Source organism: Leptodactylus fuscus, chromosome 6, assembly GCF_031893055.1.
Source record: "Leptodactylus fuscus isolate aLepFus1 chromosome 6, aLepFus1.hap2, whole genome shotgun sequence".
NCBI lineage: Eukaryota > Metazoa > Chordata > Amphibia > Anura > Leptodactylidae > Leptodactylus > Leptodactylus fuscus.
In genome coordinates this window covers 150,168,656-150,184,483 of record NC_134270.1, presented here as the reverse complement: position 1 = coordinate 150,184,483, position 15,828 = coordinate 150,168,656, and positions in this window count along the sequence as shown.

Here is a 15,828-nt window from a genome sequence, read left to right as displayed (position 1 = left end):
GAAATCAACGGGGGCCAGTCAGTTCTCGGAGCCGGTCAGGCTTCCGGAAAAAAGAAGCGGCATGCTCATTCTTCAGATGCCTCGCGAATCCACCTGAAGACACTCCCTCCTCCAGACTGGGACCGTTCATTGGGTCTAATCTGGAGCGGAGCGTGCGACTGAGTGCCGGTGCACTGCACAGGCATCAAGTCGCAGTTACAGGCCTCCACCTCAGTTTCTGGACCAAAAAACCCCGTGTGAACCCGACCTAAGTCCCTACGTAGTGCTGCGGGAAAAACCGTGGTGGCAACCCATCTCGCTTTACACAGAAAGCGGAGGAAACCTCAGCGGACATTCTTTTTCCATTATTCCTATAGGGAAAGCCGCCGGTGTATCCATAGGTATAATTGACATGCTGAGATTTCCAAAACCATGGCGGTTTTGGAAATCCTAGCGCATCCGCTGCTCATATTTTTATGCAATGTGATTTGCTAGGATTGCAGGGACTGTAAAACATGTTTTTCCGCAGCTAAACTGCAGCATTTAGCCTTTGTGGGGTCTCAACCTAACGTTTAGATTTTTCTATTAACAGAGTCTTATTCAGAATACTTTTTGTAATATAAATTATACTTCATTATCAATATTCATTATGATGTACCGGGAAAAAATTCTGAATGGGGTGGAATGAAAAAAAAATGCAATTGCACCATTTTCTTATGGGTTGTTTTATTGTAGTAAAAATTGTGCGTTATTATGGTACCATGGAATATTCTGCACGATGTCCCGGGAAACAGGAAATAAGTTTAGCATGAGGTGGAATTAGAAAAAAAAGCATTTGTACCATTTTTTTATGGGTCGTGATTAGGGTTGAGCCGATCTTGACTTTTCAGGATCGATTTTAAAATCCCATTTCCGATCATTTTTCATTCGCACCCGATCTCGATCCCAATTCCGATCCCAATGCAAGTCTATGGGATTTTTTTATTAATCGGAGATCGGATTTTAAAAGCAATCCTATTCACTATACAGCATGGAATCTAACAATTGTTAGAATCCACGTTGTGTAGTGAATCACTAAGTAGCCAAAGGATTTTCTTTTAATCCTCTGGCTACTTAGTCCCCCCTGGTGTCCACTTACCTGCAGAGATGGCTGCTCCGGTGCCCGGTGTTCTTCTTCGCCTCGCTGCCGCTCCACGTTGCTCTTCTCGCCTCGCTGCCCCCTGCCTCCCAGATTAGGAGAGTGTGGGCGGGGAGATGTCACGTCTCCCCGCCCTGTACCCGCCCACACTTTCCTAAGCCACAAGCCCTGCCCTCCTAGCTCTTTAAACACTAACCTGGGAGGTGGCGGCAGCGAGGCGAGAATAGCAGCGTGGAGCGGGAGCACCGGAGCAGCCATCTCTGGAGGTAAGTAGCTACTAGAGATGTTAGTTTAGTCTCCCATTAGAATGAATGGAGGCAGCCGGCGCGCAGGTGGTTAAGACTGTGTGCCGGCTGCTTCCATTCATTCCTATGGAACCGCAGTGGAGCCTTCACACTGAGTATACACTCTGCTCAGAATGAGTGGAGCGTATACTCAGTGTGAAGGCTAAGCAAAGCATTGTGGTACCGATCTCAATCCCACCTAAAAAGATCGTGTTCGGAATTCCGATCGCGATCGTGAAATTTTCTCAATCGCCGATCGGAATCCGATCTTTTCCGAAGTACTGAGAAACAAATTATGAATGGGGTGGAATTTTTTAAAAAAAAATGCAATTGCACCATTTTCTTATAGGTTGTTTTCATGGTGTTCTCCATACCATAAAAGTGACACGTTATCTATATTCTGTGGTTTGGTTTTATACGTTTTTTATGTTTTAATACCTTTCCAAAAAATATAAAAATTTCTTTGAGTCACACACAACTTTTTTGTATTCCCATGTACGGAGCTGTGCAAGGCATCTTTTTGTACAAGGATAAGCTGTAGTTTTAGATAATATCATTTTGGGAAATGTCTGATCTTTTTGTTTAATTTTTTCGATGTGAAACAGTAAAAAAAAAAAAAGTGAGCCATTTTTATTTTTTCCTCCTATAGTGTTCACTGAATGGGATACAAATTTTTATATCTTTATAGTTTTGACATATTTAGATGTGGGGATACCTAATGTTTTTATATTTTTTTTGCGTGTTTTGTTTTATATGTCATCTTTTTAATGGGGTGATTTTATTGTTTATGGTTTTTTACTTTTTGTATATTTATGTTTTTTTAATTTTTTCTTTCATTTTTAGACCTCCTTAGGGATTCGAACTTTAAGGAATTTGACCACCTATGTAATATACTGCAATAATAACGCTTTACAGTTTATTGTAAAATCCCTTCAATTCCATTACACACTGCTTCTGGTAGTAAACAATAACAATATGCTAAGGACAGGCCTAGGAACCTTCAGTAGGCGCCCAGTAGTCACAGGAACTGATCGCTCAATGGACACTCAATGGACCCACCTGTGACACTCAATGGACCCGCCTGTGTTCCACTGCTCTTTAGATGCAGAAATTGACTGAGGCATCTAAAGAGTTGATTGTCACAATCAGATTATTTACGATTACTTTCGGGTCTCTGCTGTGCAAGACCTGATGGTTATGATGCTCCCAAATTCTGTGCGGTTGCCATGCCATGCTTAAACACCTGACAGCCACCGTACTATTATGTCATATGTCGGGAAGGGGTTGAAGGAGATGCATCATCACAAAAACCAATGCCATATACTGTATCTTGTAAGTGGATATGGACATCACAAGGGGGGTTTCCAACCGGGACACCCCTCTATGAGTCCAAATAGCAAGCAAATCGAGCCATCCATGTATTACAAATTGTTCTGAATGCTTGGCTGGCCATACTACAAGAGAAGGGGGCAGCTGGCCGAATATTTACCATGGGATTTCAGTTGCTGGTCCCATGGCAACAAGCTAATGATGTAGCCCCTTTAATGATCATCATTTTTGGATGTTGTTAATGATTACTGTTATGTCCATGGACACCATTAGGGCTATGTGCACACGGTCAGGATTACACTCAGATTATCCCTGGAGATTTTCATGCAAATAATCTGCAGTTTAACACATCACAATTTAACTCAATAAGAAACATCTTGCAGAATTGCTTCCATCTGGATTCTGACTTGTGGGCTTTCAAACTCAGGTACCATGGTGGCAGGGGTGGCATAGGAGGTAGCAGTGCTTATACAGTGGTCCAGATGTTTTTGTGACCAAGGATATTTCTATTACGCATATGAAAATAGTCACTAGTCAGATGATGTCTGGACAAACAAGGTTACAGTCTAATTAGGCATCATACCCTATGGGATAATGCGGGAGCGTGAACAGTGAAGGGTTAATTTTAGGGAACCTAACTGCGGACAGATTTACATTAGGAATTGTGATAGGCCTGTCTGATAAGATGTGTCTTTAGTTTGCGCTTGAAGTTGTAGAAATTGGGAGTTAATCTGATTGTCCGGGGTAGAGCATTCCAGAGAAGTGGTGCAGCTCGGGAGAAGTCTTGTATACGAGCGTGGGAGGTTCTGATAATAGAGGATGTAAGTGTTAGGTCATTGAGTGAGCGGAGAGCACGGGTTGGGCGGTAGACAGAGATGAGGGAGGAAATGTAGGGAGGTGCGGCATTATGGAGAGCCTTGTGGATGAGGCTGATAACTTTATATTTTATTCTATAATGAATAGGCAGCCAATGTAGTGACTGGCACAGACCGGAGGCATCGCTGTAGCGTCTAGCCTGATAGATGAGCCTGGCCGCTGCATTCAGAATAGATTGTAGAGGGGAGAGTTTAGTGAGGGGAAGACCGATTAGTAAGGAGTTACAGTAGTCAAGGCGAGAGTGAATCAGTAGATTTATGCCACCTGGAGATTGGGCAATTATTTAATGAGCGATCTTATCAATTTTTATATGGAAATAAGTGGCCAGTTGTTCTGCACAGAGGTCTGTGAATGGCGCCTGCACCTTGGGAGTAAGGAAGGAATGAAAAGTTTGAAAGAGTCATCTGAACAGTTGTACTGATCTCGTGAGCACATTCAGCACATTGCGTAAATATTTGTGGTTCGTGAGAAAAAGTAAGTGAATCCCTGTGTTAACTGTCTTGTGAAAAAACTAGTTGGTAAAAAGTGTATTAATTAGGGAGATGAAATTGGAAGTGTGAGTTCACAAATATTTTGGCCATTAAATAAAGGCACACAAGACCTTGTTACTGACAATCCTGTTCTTATAAGGAATTTGCAAACAAATTTCACAAGACCTCAAAAGACTTTATAAAGATGCATCAACCTGAAAAAAATCTATAGAAACTTTGCCGGAAATTTGAGTGGACATAAATTCAGCATTATACTGTGAGCACAAATGGTGTTCCCAGAAGGGCACCACAAAGAAACTGCTGTCCAAGAAGAATATTGTGGCTCATTTTAAGTTTGCTCAGAATCATCTGGATGATCCTATTAATATATAAATATGAAGTTTGTGTGTTTGGATGTTTGTGTGTTTGGATGTTTGTTTCTCAATCACACCCGAACGGCTGAATGGATTTCATAGAAATTTCACACACACCTACATATTGACCAGGAAGGAAAAATAGGCTACTTTAAAAGTGTCTCACTCACCCCAAAACGCCACCGCGACCCTCAAAAGTTGTATCCTGCTCTGCTGTCGGCCCAGGCATGACGTCAGCGCAGGTAGTTACACGCCACTCCTAATGGTGCATGGCGGGGTGTGGGCGGGATAGGGAGCCAGCACAGTGGCCCATAGGTTGGCGCCGACTTCTGGGCGTGGCCAGCGCGGGGACCCTTTGCTCAACATGGCGGCTGCATGCATGGTTCCAAACGCCGCTGACATGCCGGCCGGCCACACATTGCCTCAGGTGGCTGAAGGTGCAGCAGCGGGGCCCCAAGGAAAGGGTCTCCAAGGAAAGGGCCATGGGGGGCCACGGGCTGCGCTGCAGGTGGTTCACGCAAGGGTGAGGGGACAGCGGAGAAGTCGCGGGTTATAGCTAGTCTACAATACTTCTTGGAAGATGTTCTATAGACAGAAGTGACAGAAGTAGAACTCTTCATCGGAACTACACAAATCTGTGTGAAAGAATTGCAAATATCCTCCACAATATTGTTATCCTCAACATTAAGTGTTGCTACAGGAAACATTTGGTGTTAAAATGGGATCTACAGGTTGTTAAATATAAGGGTTGACATGTTCTCCCTTCACTGAGGATATGTGGCCAGTTCAAATGACTATAATGGACAATATTGTCTAAAATTTGTATGGCTCCATTGGCTGTTGAACAAACCATCCACCTAATGTGTATTGACACCTAAAGATTAACTCCATGGTCACATGACCTTTCTATGTGTTAGCTGGATTTACCGACCTGTACATCATAATAGAATGATAGTAGGGGACAGTATGTTGGTGGGATGCAGGGACTCTGAGCATCACTATAATGTTAGGAGTACCTTTCCTGGTATAATGTTCAGGCCAATCAATATGGCAAACACAAGGACCGAATTTTATAGGTGAAACTCAGTCACATGAATGTGGGGAAAGAGAGCTAAACAGATTTATGTGCAACAATAATAGGTTGGCAATGTGTTGGAGGTCACGGACTGGTGTAGATTTCCTATGTAACTCACACGTTACTGGCATGAATTATAATATTTTTGTCAGGCTGAGGAGTTCCTTCCCCGAAACACACTGCTCTGTACACTTTTGCAAAAAAGGGATGTGCAAGGGATGTGGTGCATCTTTGGCGCAAGAAAGGGTCGTGTGAAAAATGCACCGCAATTGCAATTTTTGCCAATTTTCAGTCAACTCAAGTCTTTTTACCTAGCATGCCAAATAGGGGAGCTAGGGACCCCTATTAACTGGACAATTTGAGGTCCTGGAAATGGAAACTGGAAACATATGGCATACTTGATAAGCCTTAGGAATAACGTAAGAGTGGTACGGTCTAACAATGTAGCCCGCAGACCAGAAAAGTTGGCACCCCTGCTCTATGGGCAGAACATTCTGCAGAAAGGTATGAACAAGGGTGCTGCATGTTATCCCAAAAAGGACATGCTTCGACATTTAGGCCTCAGCTGCTGTATATGGTAGCCACCCGTGACAAGCATTGTAATATGGACAGTAAGTAGGGCTGCCACCGTGTACATGGTGTTCCCATTTATCACTACAATCTATAAAGTATTTTCATCATCGCACCAAATATTTTTGTGCACATGGTTTACGGCCCAAAATCCAGGTGGTAAGTGTCCCTGACCAGCCTTACCGAGGACCAGCCCGTGCTACGTATCTGGTGTGTAGGTGCAAACACTGCATGGTAATGTCTTCACTTGCAGATAAAACGCGCCTTCTTTTCTATTCAGCCTTGCTTTGCATCCTGTTGTCTTTCATGTGTCCTAGTCTGTTTTCATTCGGGGATTCTCAGCGTTGCCAGCTCACACACTCAGGATACGTGCCAGCTGCACATCTGTCTCTGTGCTGGGAATTTAGACAGTGCTGATGATCTGGTCATTACTGAAAATTCCTACTGCAGAGAGATCAATTGTGCCTGGTAGCCGTGAGCTCGACATGGAAAGCGGCAGTCACCCTCGAGATAGGACGGATGTACCCATAAAGTGTAGGGTCACCGGTGAGGGCGTGGAGGTATTGGTGAAAAATATATACAGTGCCATTGATGTGTACAACCCATATTGTTAGTATCGGAAGACATCCCAGCAATTGTTTTAGAATTTGGTCTGGTCATAGACGTATAGGGATAGGGGCCCCAACCACCTGGGCCAAAAAGTTGCGCAGGGTAGTTGTATGACTAGCTACTCCGGCCTACCAAGGACAGCACAGGTGGATGCCTGCTACTTGAGGGTCAGGGCCAAAAAACACACTCGATTTTCACAAGAGCAGTTGTCCAGCACAAAAAGTGGTTAACATTAGATGGTCATTTGTAGGGCACAGCCAGGATCAATGACGGCCGTTCAGCTCAGCAAGGAATGGACGGATACCTTTCTCATGGTGGGATCAGTGACAGAGTGCCTAGTTGTCATAGGCCTTGGCAATCAGTTCCTAGGACCCCGTTTCTTAAATACATGCCAAACTCACTATACTATGACACGTTCAGGCTCAGGGATAGCTGGGATTCCTACCACAGTCCCAACCGAGGTCCAGATGGAAGATCTGTAGATGCAAGGAAGTCTGCCCCACCCCGGGTGACTACAAGGCTTCGGCCTGTAACATGTGATAACTAGAACTAAAAGGACACCGTCTGCTGTACAAGCAATGGGCGCAACCAGGTTCATTCCATTTGGGGAATCATCCCTCCACCTTCTTTCCAAAAAATACCAGACCAAAGCGGGTGCAATAATTCAGCAACAAACACAATAAAAGCGACAGCGTAATATCATACAATACCATAAGACATCGGAATATACACAGTAATAAATATGTCATGCAGCGCACAATAAGACGCACAAAGCACAGAAAAAAAATATATAACCGATATTCAGGCCAATCTAAGGCCATTTTGTGGAAGCCAATTCCATGAGATCAGTCATATCAATCTTCAGGCAAAAATGACATATACAGTATATATAGACGATGTAGACGTATACTAACTGGGGATATAAGAGGACACCATCAATAAATGCACATCATATTAGGTTTAAGGGGTTAACCAGGATTAGAAAACATGGCTGCTTTTTCTTCTTAGGGGTCACATCACATCCATCGGTCGCTTACGGAGAAGAGGACTTGGAGCACTTTCTCAGAGAAGGCAGCCATGTTTTCTAGCCTGGGCCTAATGTCATATATACTATCTCATTATATATACAGTAACCTGTGAACTAGGACTCATAGTCATCAATATCACAGGCTTCTTTCGGAGCGTACCATACTATATTTCTTATTAGATTTTATATCTATAAATTAATCTTTAACCCTATGTAAAATTCAAGAGTTTTTTTTATGACATCTATAAAACCACAGACACTTCATGTTCCAGACTCCCAAATGGAGAATAATAAAATCCACTTATTAAAATACATAATATATACAGGTTGGAACTATAATTTATTGAATATTATATTCTCATTCTGACAGTGGGGAGATATGGGGTCTGCCTGTCAGAATGGTGCCACAAACCCACAAGTGTTGAGTGCCCATTGTTACTGTCTATGCAGTCACCAGTACCCTGAACTCGATTTTTTTTTTGGACAGCTGCCCCAGATCCCCCGGCAAGCGCTTTTGTCAGGTGTATGTGCAAATGCTGTCAGTTTTGGCTGCAGCTTACAATGACAGAAGATTGTATCCTCTGTCCCAATACAGGCGCGATGATATCATTCATTAGCACCTGCTTTGTGGTGGAAGGAGGTTGCTCCGCTGCTGTTCGTGGGAGTGCAGGTATGTACAGGAACATGTTATACTGTGTGGGGGCCACTATGGAGCAAAGTGTACTGTGTGGGGAGGCCACTGTGGAACACAATCTACTGTGTGAGGGCCACTGTGGAACACAATGTACTGTCTGGGGGCCACTGTGGAGCAAAGTGTACTGTGTGGGGAGGCCAATGTAGAGCAGATTGTACTGCCTGGGTGCCACTGTGGAGAAAAGTGTACTCTGTGGGGACCACTGTGGAGCAGATAGAACTGTGTGGGAGCCCTTCACTATTTATATCACACAGTATCTGATATATAGCAGATGTGATATTAGTACAGGCTCTACTAACATTGCACAGTCACTATAAAACAGATCCTATGCCATGTAAATAGTGAACATTAATTGTTCAAAAGTACCAAACGCAGAGACCTTTACCTTTCAGTACAAAGTTGCTCCTATTATTGAAAATTCTATAAAGCTCCATTTACATGACTGTATATTCAGTGACGTAACTAGGAATGGCAGGGCCCCGAGGTAAACCTTTGACAATCCCCCCCCCTCCCCCGACCGACGCGGAAGATCTCGACCAACTGACCACTACCCCCCCCTCCCCCCGCATTTCTGCACACACTATAATACCCACAGTGGCCCCTGCACACACTATTATGCCCCATAGTGGCCCCTGCACACAGTATTATTCTCCATAGTGGCCCTTACACACAGTATTATGCTCCATTGTGGACACCCATAAAAAATTATTATACTCTGGGGTCTTTTCAGACCCCAGAGTATATTAGTCGGAGACCCAGGGGGGATAAAAAATAAAAAAACACTGTTACTCCCAGCTCCACTGCATTCTCCGGTGCTGTCAGCCATCTTCAGTGACAGCCGGTGCGTCATGTGACCGGGGGGGCCTGCGTTGCGACACATAAGAACGCAGGCCCGGTCATGTGACGTCACACGAGTAGGCCCCAAGCATGCCCGAAGCGCAGAGAGGTAAGTAACACAGTTTTTTATATTCCCTTACCTCTCCCGAGCCTCCGATCATTATACTTGGGGGTCCAAAAAGACCCCCCGAGTATAATAATACTTGTGGGGCCCGCGGCGTCGCTTACCGATCCCGGCCCCTGCCAAGATTGGTAAGTAAGTAGGGCCCGTTACCGGTAACTCCAGCCGGTAATGGCCTATTAAAAAAAAACAAAACGCAGCGGTAGCGGCTGTTGCCAGGCCTCTGATGTCCCGGGTCCTGTGGCAGCTGCTACCACTGCTACGCCAGTTGTTACACCACTGAGTATATTGCAGGTCTCTAACTTTTCACAATTGTGGATCCGCACAGTATTAAAGGGATTCTACCATTAAAACACATTTTTTTCTCATTGTCACGTAGGAATAGCCTTAAGAAAGGCTATTCTTCTCCTACCTTTAGATGTCTTCTCTGTGCCGTTGTTCCGTAGAAATCCCGGTTTTCGGCAGTATGCAAATGAGTTCTCTCGCAGCACTGGGGGTGGTCCTCAGTGCTCAAACAGCACTGGGGGGGTCTCCAATGCTGCGAGAGAACTCTCCAGCACCGCCTGCATCTTCTTCAGGAACGTCCTCTTCACACGTCTTCCGGCGCAGGCAGTCAAACTTGTAGGTCTCAGGCAGAGCCGACTGCGCATGCCCGCAACCACAAGAAAAATGGCCGCTTACACAGTAAGTAAGCGGCCATTTTCTTGTGGCCTGTGACATCTAAAGGTAGGAGAAGAATAGCCTTTCTTAAGGCTATGCCTACGTGTCAACGAGCAAAAATGTGTTTTAATGGTAGAATCCATTTAAGGTTAAATTGCCATGTAGGCACTTTGCAATAAATTAGTGGGTTTTGTTTTTCACTTTAGGCACTCGCTCTCTAAAAGTTTTGCCATCACTGGCCTAGGATACACTGTCTACCAATAAGTATTTGGACATTTATTCCTATCCAATAGTTGGTAGAGCCCAGCAGATGCTTCCTTACGGATGGGATTGAGCGACACAATACTCCCGGACGCCTGGTGACACTCCTGGTGTATGTGAGCCATCGGTTGGGTGCGGTTTCTCTGGCCAGCACTCGTCGGTCTCTACTTCCCAGCTTCAGTCTGAGATAACAAGGGATGAGAGAATTTCTAGCAAGAGGGAGTGGTCGACTGTGTCAAAGGCAGAGGAGAGGTCAAGGAGAAGGAGGACGGAGTAATGGCGCCTGGCTTTGGCGGTTAGAAGGTCATTAGTGACTTTGGTTAGAGCAGTTTCAGTGGAGTGCCGGGGTCTGAAGCCCGACTGAAGTCTGACAAAGTGCAGGTTGGACGAAAGATAGGAGGAGAGTTCGGAGTGGACTTGTTGCTCAAGAAGTTTTGAGGTGTACAGGAGCAAACATTAAGTCATCATATGGTTCTATGAATGTAAAGGTAACAAAGTTATGGCTTTTGGAGGGTGGAGCATAACAAATTCAAACCAACAAAATGGTGCGGTAGGGGACCCCTCTATGACACCAATATGCCCTAATAGTTTCTATGGACATGCGTGGTCTTGTATGGACAACCCCTTTTAATAACACATAAAGAAAATGAATACAATATACTTTGTCATGACTTAAAGCAAGCGTATTAACAACATTATCTGTATAATAACAGTTCTTTATTTGCATATTATGTTAATATAATTAAGGATTAGCAGACATGAAGACCAGGCTACACCGCTCAATAGTCTCTGCAAAACTAATTATCCGTAAGCCTTATTATGTGTCTTTTATTTCTTGGAAATGTAACAGCTTTGAAATCAAGCCCAGAAGTGTGAAAATTGTATTGTAATGGTAAAAAGGGACAAAACCTAATCTAATAATCTGTAATTAGGTAATAATTGGAGTAAGAGGACACGTATTAAGTCTTTAGATTGAGAAAATATATGTTCTTACTCCAAAACACCGTGGTCATGTCTTAAACAGGATAAATATTACACCTCACTGGCTCATTGATACATAGGAAAGGGTTAAAGGTAGGGTTTCGGGCTTGGGCGGTTCCATCCAAAAATTAGTTTCGAGCCAAAGTTGTTAGTGAAAAACTGGAAGTTCTATTATTATAGTGTGGGGTCTCTTCAAACCCCAGTCAGCGCCGCACCTCCCATGAGGCGACCTGAAGCGATTGCTTCAGGCGGCGTTATGCCAGGGCCCCGGGGAGGGCGGCATTTTCAGCGCCACACCTCCCATGAGGCAAAACAGGTAGGTTCACCCCTGACCCCAGGGTATAATAAGCAGAAGCACAGAAACAGTCCGGTGCGTTCTTGAGGTGAGGTTGTCTCCCGGGTTCCGGGGTGACATTGCACACTCTGGGGAACCACTGATGCCATGATGGAATTTTAATGGTTACACAGGCATGTCAATGTCATGATTAGGGTTGAGCGAAAAGATCGGATATGATTGGATTCCGATCCCGAACTTTTCCCGCGGGATCAAGGTCGGAGGTTATTTCCCACAATGCTTGGCTACTGGCTAATCATTGTTAGCTTTTCCCACAATGTTTGGCCAGTAGCCAAGCATTGTGGGAAATAACCTACGACCTCAATCCCGCGGGAAAAGATCGGGATCGGGATCCGATCTTATCCGATCTTTTCGCTCAACCCTAGTCATGATGCTTTAGCACAAGCTTCCTGACGTCAGTGCTCCCTTATAGGTCCCCCAGAGCACATGACTTCACCCAAGAAGCCCCAAAGTATCATAGTTTTTTGTGAGTACTGAACCTCCAAAGTTTCCAAACTTTTGGAAAAATCATGTAGAATCCAGATTAATCCAAAGCAATTAGTTCATCTCTAAAATGCATCTAAACCAATCTCTGCCACTGTATAATAACGGTGCGTTGCTTGGTGGTCCCAGGATTTTGCTTTATTCAAAAGTAAGGGTTAGTTCACATCTGCGTTTGGTAATCCATTCAGGGAGTCTGCATAGGGACCATCTCGAATGAAATACCAAACACATTGGCAAGTGGTGGGCAGTGAAAGCACACGGACCCCATAGGCCATAATGGGGTCCGTGTACTTTCCGCACGCTTCCCGCATGAATCATGTGGACATGAAAGTAGATCACGATCTACTTTTCTGTCCGCATGTTCAGTGTGGTGGCATTCATTACCAGGCTGTGGAGACACCAGCATTTTAGATAGCACATGGTAGGTGAAGGTCACATTAATAAATTTGTTAAATTTATATTGTTAGAATACAGCAAATTTTAGAAAAAAAATTTGTTTGCAAAGTTTTAGATTTTTGTTAAGGGGTTAAAATGTAAATAAAATTATATAAATTTGGTATGCCTTGAATTGTATCAGAACTAGAGATGAGCGAACAGTGAAATATTCGAGATTCGATATTCGTTTTCAATAGAGCCTCAATATTCGACTACTCAATCGAATATCGAATCCCATTATAGTCTATGGGGAAAAAATGGTCGTTCCAGGGGAAACTACTATTCAACTAAAGGAGAGTCACCAAGTCCATGAGTAGCAGGAGGAGAGTGTTTAGGAGGAGCGCTGTGCAGTTAAAGCGCACGGACCCCATTATAGTCTATGGGGACTGTGTGCTTTAACTGCACAGCGCTTGCAGTTGTGATGATAAAAAGTCAGCTCCCTCGTAACAGCAAGCTGCCAGCTCTCCTGACTAGCAAGGACCAGCCTGCTGCAGAACCAGCGTTGATTTGATGCAGGCAGCTTGCTGTTATGAGGGAGCTGACTTTTTCTCATAGGAATGAATAGACCAGTGTCGATTGGCCAGTGTACAACATTCGGCCAATCAACGCTGGCTATGCCAGAGGCTCGTCTGTGAGGAGTCTCCTGACTAGCAAGGACGAGCCTGCTGCCGAACCTTGATTTGCCAAATGCTATACACTGTATAGCATTCGGCCAATCAACGCTGGCTCTGAATCGAATATTTACTGCGAATAGCTAGTAGTATTCGAACGAGTATGAATATTTCGAATACTGTAGTATTCTATCGAATACCTACACGATCGAATATTACTCGCTCATCTCTAATCAGAACACAGAATATAGGTGACATGTCATTTAGGCCACAGAATGAACACTGTAGAAACGAAGCCCACAAGAAAGTCGCACAAATGCACTTTTTCTTCAAATCTACCCCATTCTGAATTTTTTTTCCAGCTTCCCAGTACATTGTACAGAATAATAAAAAACAGCATCTTCAAGAAAAATTTGTCCCGCAAACATTAAGCTCTCATATACACAGTCCAGCGCCTACTTTTGATGTCAACGTTTAATAACCAATCGCAGAAGGCCCGTGTCATCAGCCATCTGGGTGCACTCATCATTGTGGAAGGCACGATGGAGCAACACAAGTATGTATCTATCCTTGTGGACCATGTTCACCCCTACATGTGAAATATTTTTCCTCAGGATGATGGCATCTACCTGCAGGACAATGCGACGTGTCATAAAGCTCACAGTGTATGTGCGTGGTTCAAGGAGCACCAGGATGAGTTTACCGTACTCCCTTGGCCAGCAAATTCAACCAGACTTGAACTCAATCAAGAATCTGTGGGACCACCTTGATCGGGTTGTTCGCGCTATGGATGCTCAACTGCGTAACCTAGCGCAGCTGGCCACGGCACTGGAGTCGGCATGGCTCAACATCCCAGTGACCATCATCACAACATCCCCTTTCTTCCTGCACGTCTCGCAGCGGTCCGCTCTGCCAAAGGTGGTTATTCTGGATTTTGACAGGTGGGGAGTCAAAAACAAAAATTGAAAAATGTCACCAGTAGGAATGGGATAAAAAGCCACAGATAGCATAGACTATAATGGGTTCCGCTGGGTTTCCTGCTTGTTGGACTTTTCTTCTGACTGGTTGGGTCCGCACCACTGCTTCTACCAAGCTACCTTCCCCACAATATATATACTAGTGTCAGAAGGTGACAGGCAGAGTGCTGAAATCATGGTATATCTCCCTCAGATTTGTGACATATGAGGTCCAGTGCAGATGTTGAGTAGGCCTTAGACCAGGTGTCGCTTCTGGGCTCATTACTGGGCCATAAAAGGCTGCAGAGCCTGCACTTCAGGGCAGGTCCTGGGAGCGAGAGGAAGTGCCTGGGTCTGTCCTTCTTACTGAGAGACTGGTGAGATCAAACTGCGTTATCTGTTTGTTGATGTGGCTGATAGGAATCCACACGTATAGTTTGTTTTGTTCTGTTTAGTTAGTGGTAGCCAGTCTCCTGTATAGTCAGGGAAAAGTTTCCTTATATTTAAGTTAGTTTCTCAGCCGAGAAGGGTTTTGTTTTGTTTATCCTGTGGCTTTGCAAAAGCAGTGTATGTGTTACATGTGAATAAAGCCTGAACTTGTGTGCAACCCAGTGTCTGTGTCCCTGTTTCCTGCACTACAAAAAGCATCTACCTGAGCGATTCCCCACTATATATATATATATATATATATATATATATATATATATATATATATATATATATATATTCTCTCTCGCTCGCTCTCTATATACACTCTATGTAAGCTTTATAAAAGTTTTCTTACAAAAGGTTAATAAAAGGGCACTATATGAAATATTTACCTTGACCAGTAACTATTACTTCCATAACTCTCCAGGCCAGTGTTAATAAAACTGTAGCTATTGATCTATGGTATTGACTGGTAGACAAGTAGCGTACCTGTGGCTTATTAGGCTTCATTCCATTGCTCTCCCAAGTGGATATTTGGTTTAATGAAATGTTAGAAGATTGTCTTTTTCTTTACTTTTTTAATAGTAAGGTTTTTTTTTCCAATTTTAACCATAAAAGCTTATAGTAAATAGTTTCCTGCCGCAGCGGAGTGCTGTCCTAAAACCACATGTATCTCAGAACTACATTATTATCCAGTAATGGAGACAACGATCACACCACATTCACATCTATTCTAACAACATCGGTAATCACATTGAGCTAATTGTAATGCCTGCATCCATAGAGAGCAAATAGTAATGACAGAAGTACTCACCATATCGATCCCCCTCCGCTCTTGTTCTGCTTTTTTCCTGACCTTTTCTCACCCGATCATTATTTTGGGTAAGGTAGCTATGCCCAGTATGTACAGCCACCAGATTTGAAAGTAGGCCACCAAGTGGGCCACCAGATTTCAAAGTAGGCCGCAAAGTGGGCCACCAGATTTCAAAGTAGGCCACCAAGTGGGTCACCAGATTTCAAAGTAGGCCACAAAGTGGGCCTCCAGATTTCAAAGTAGGCCACCAAGTGGGCCACCAGATTTGAAAGTAGGCCACCAAGTGGGCCACCAGATTTCAAAGTAGGCCACCAAGTGGGCCACCAGATTTCAAAGTAGGCCGCAAAGTGGGCCACCAGATTTCAAAGTAGGCCACCAAGTGGGTCACCAGATTTCAAAGTAGGCCACAAAGTGGGCCTCCAGATTTCAAAGTAGGCCACCAAGTGGGCCACCAGATTTG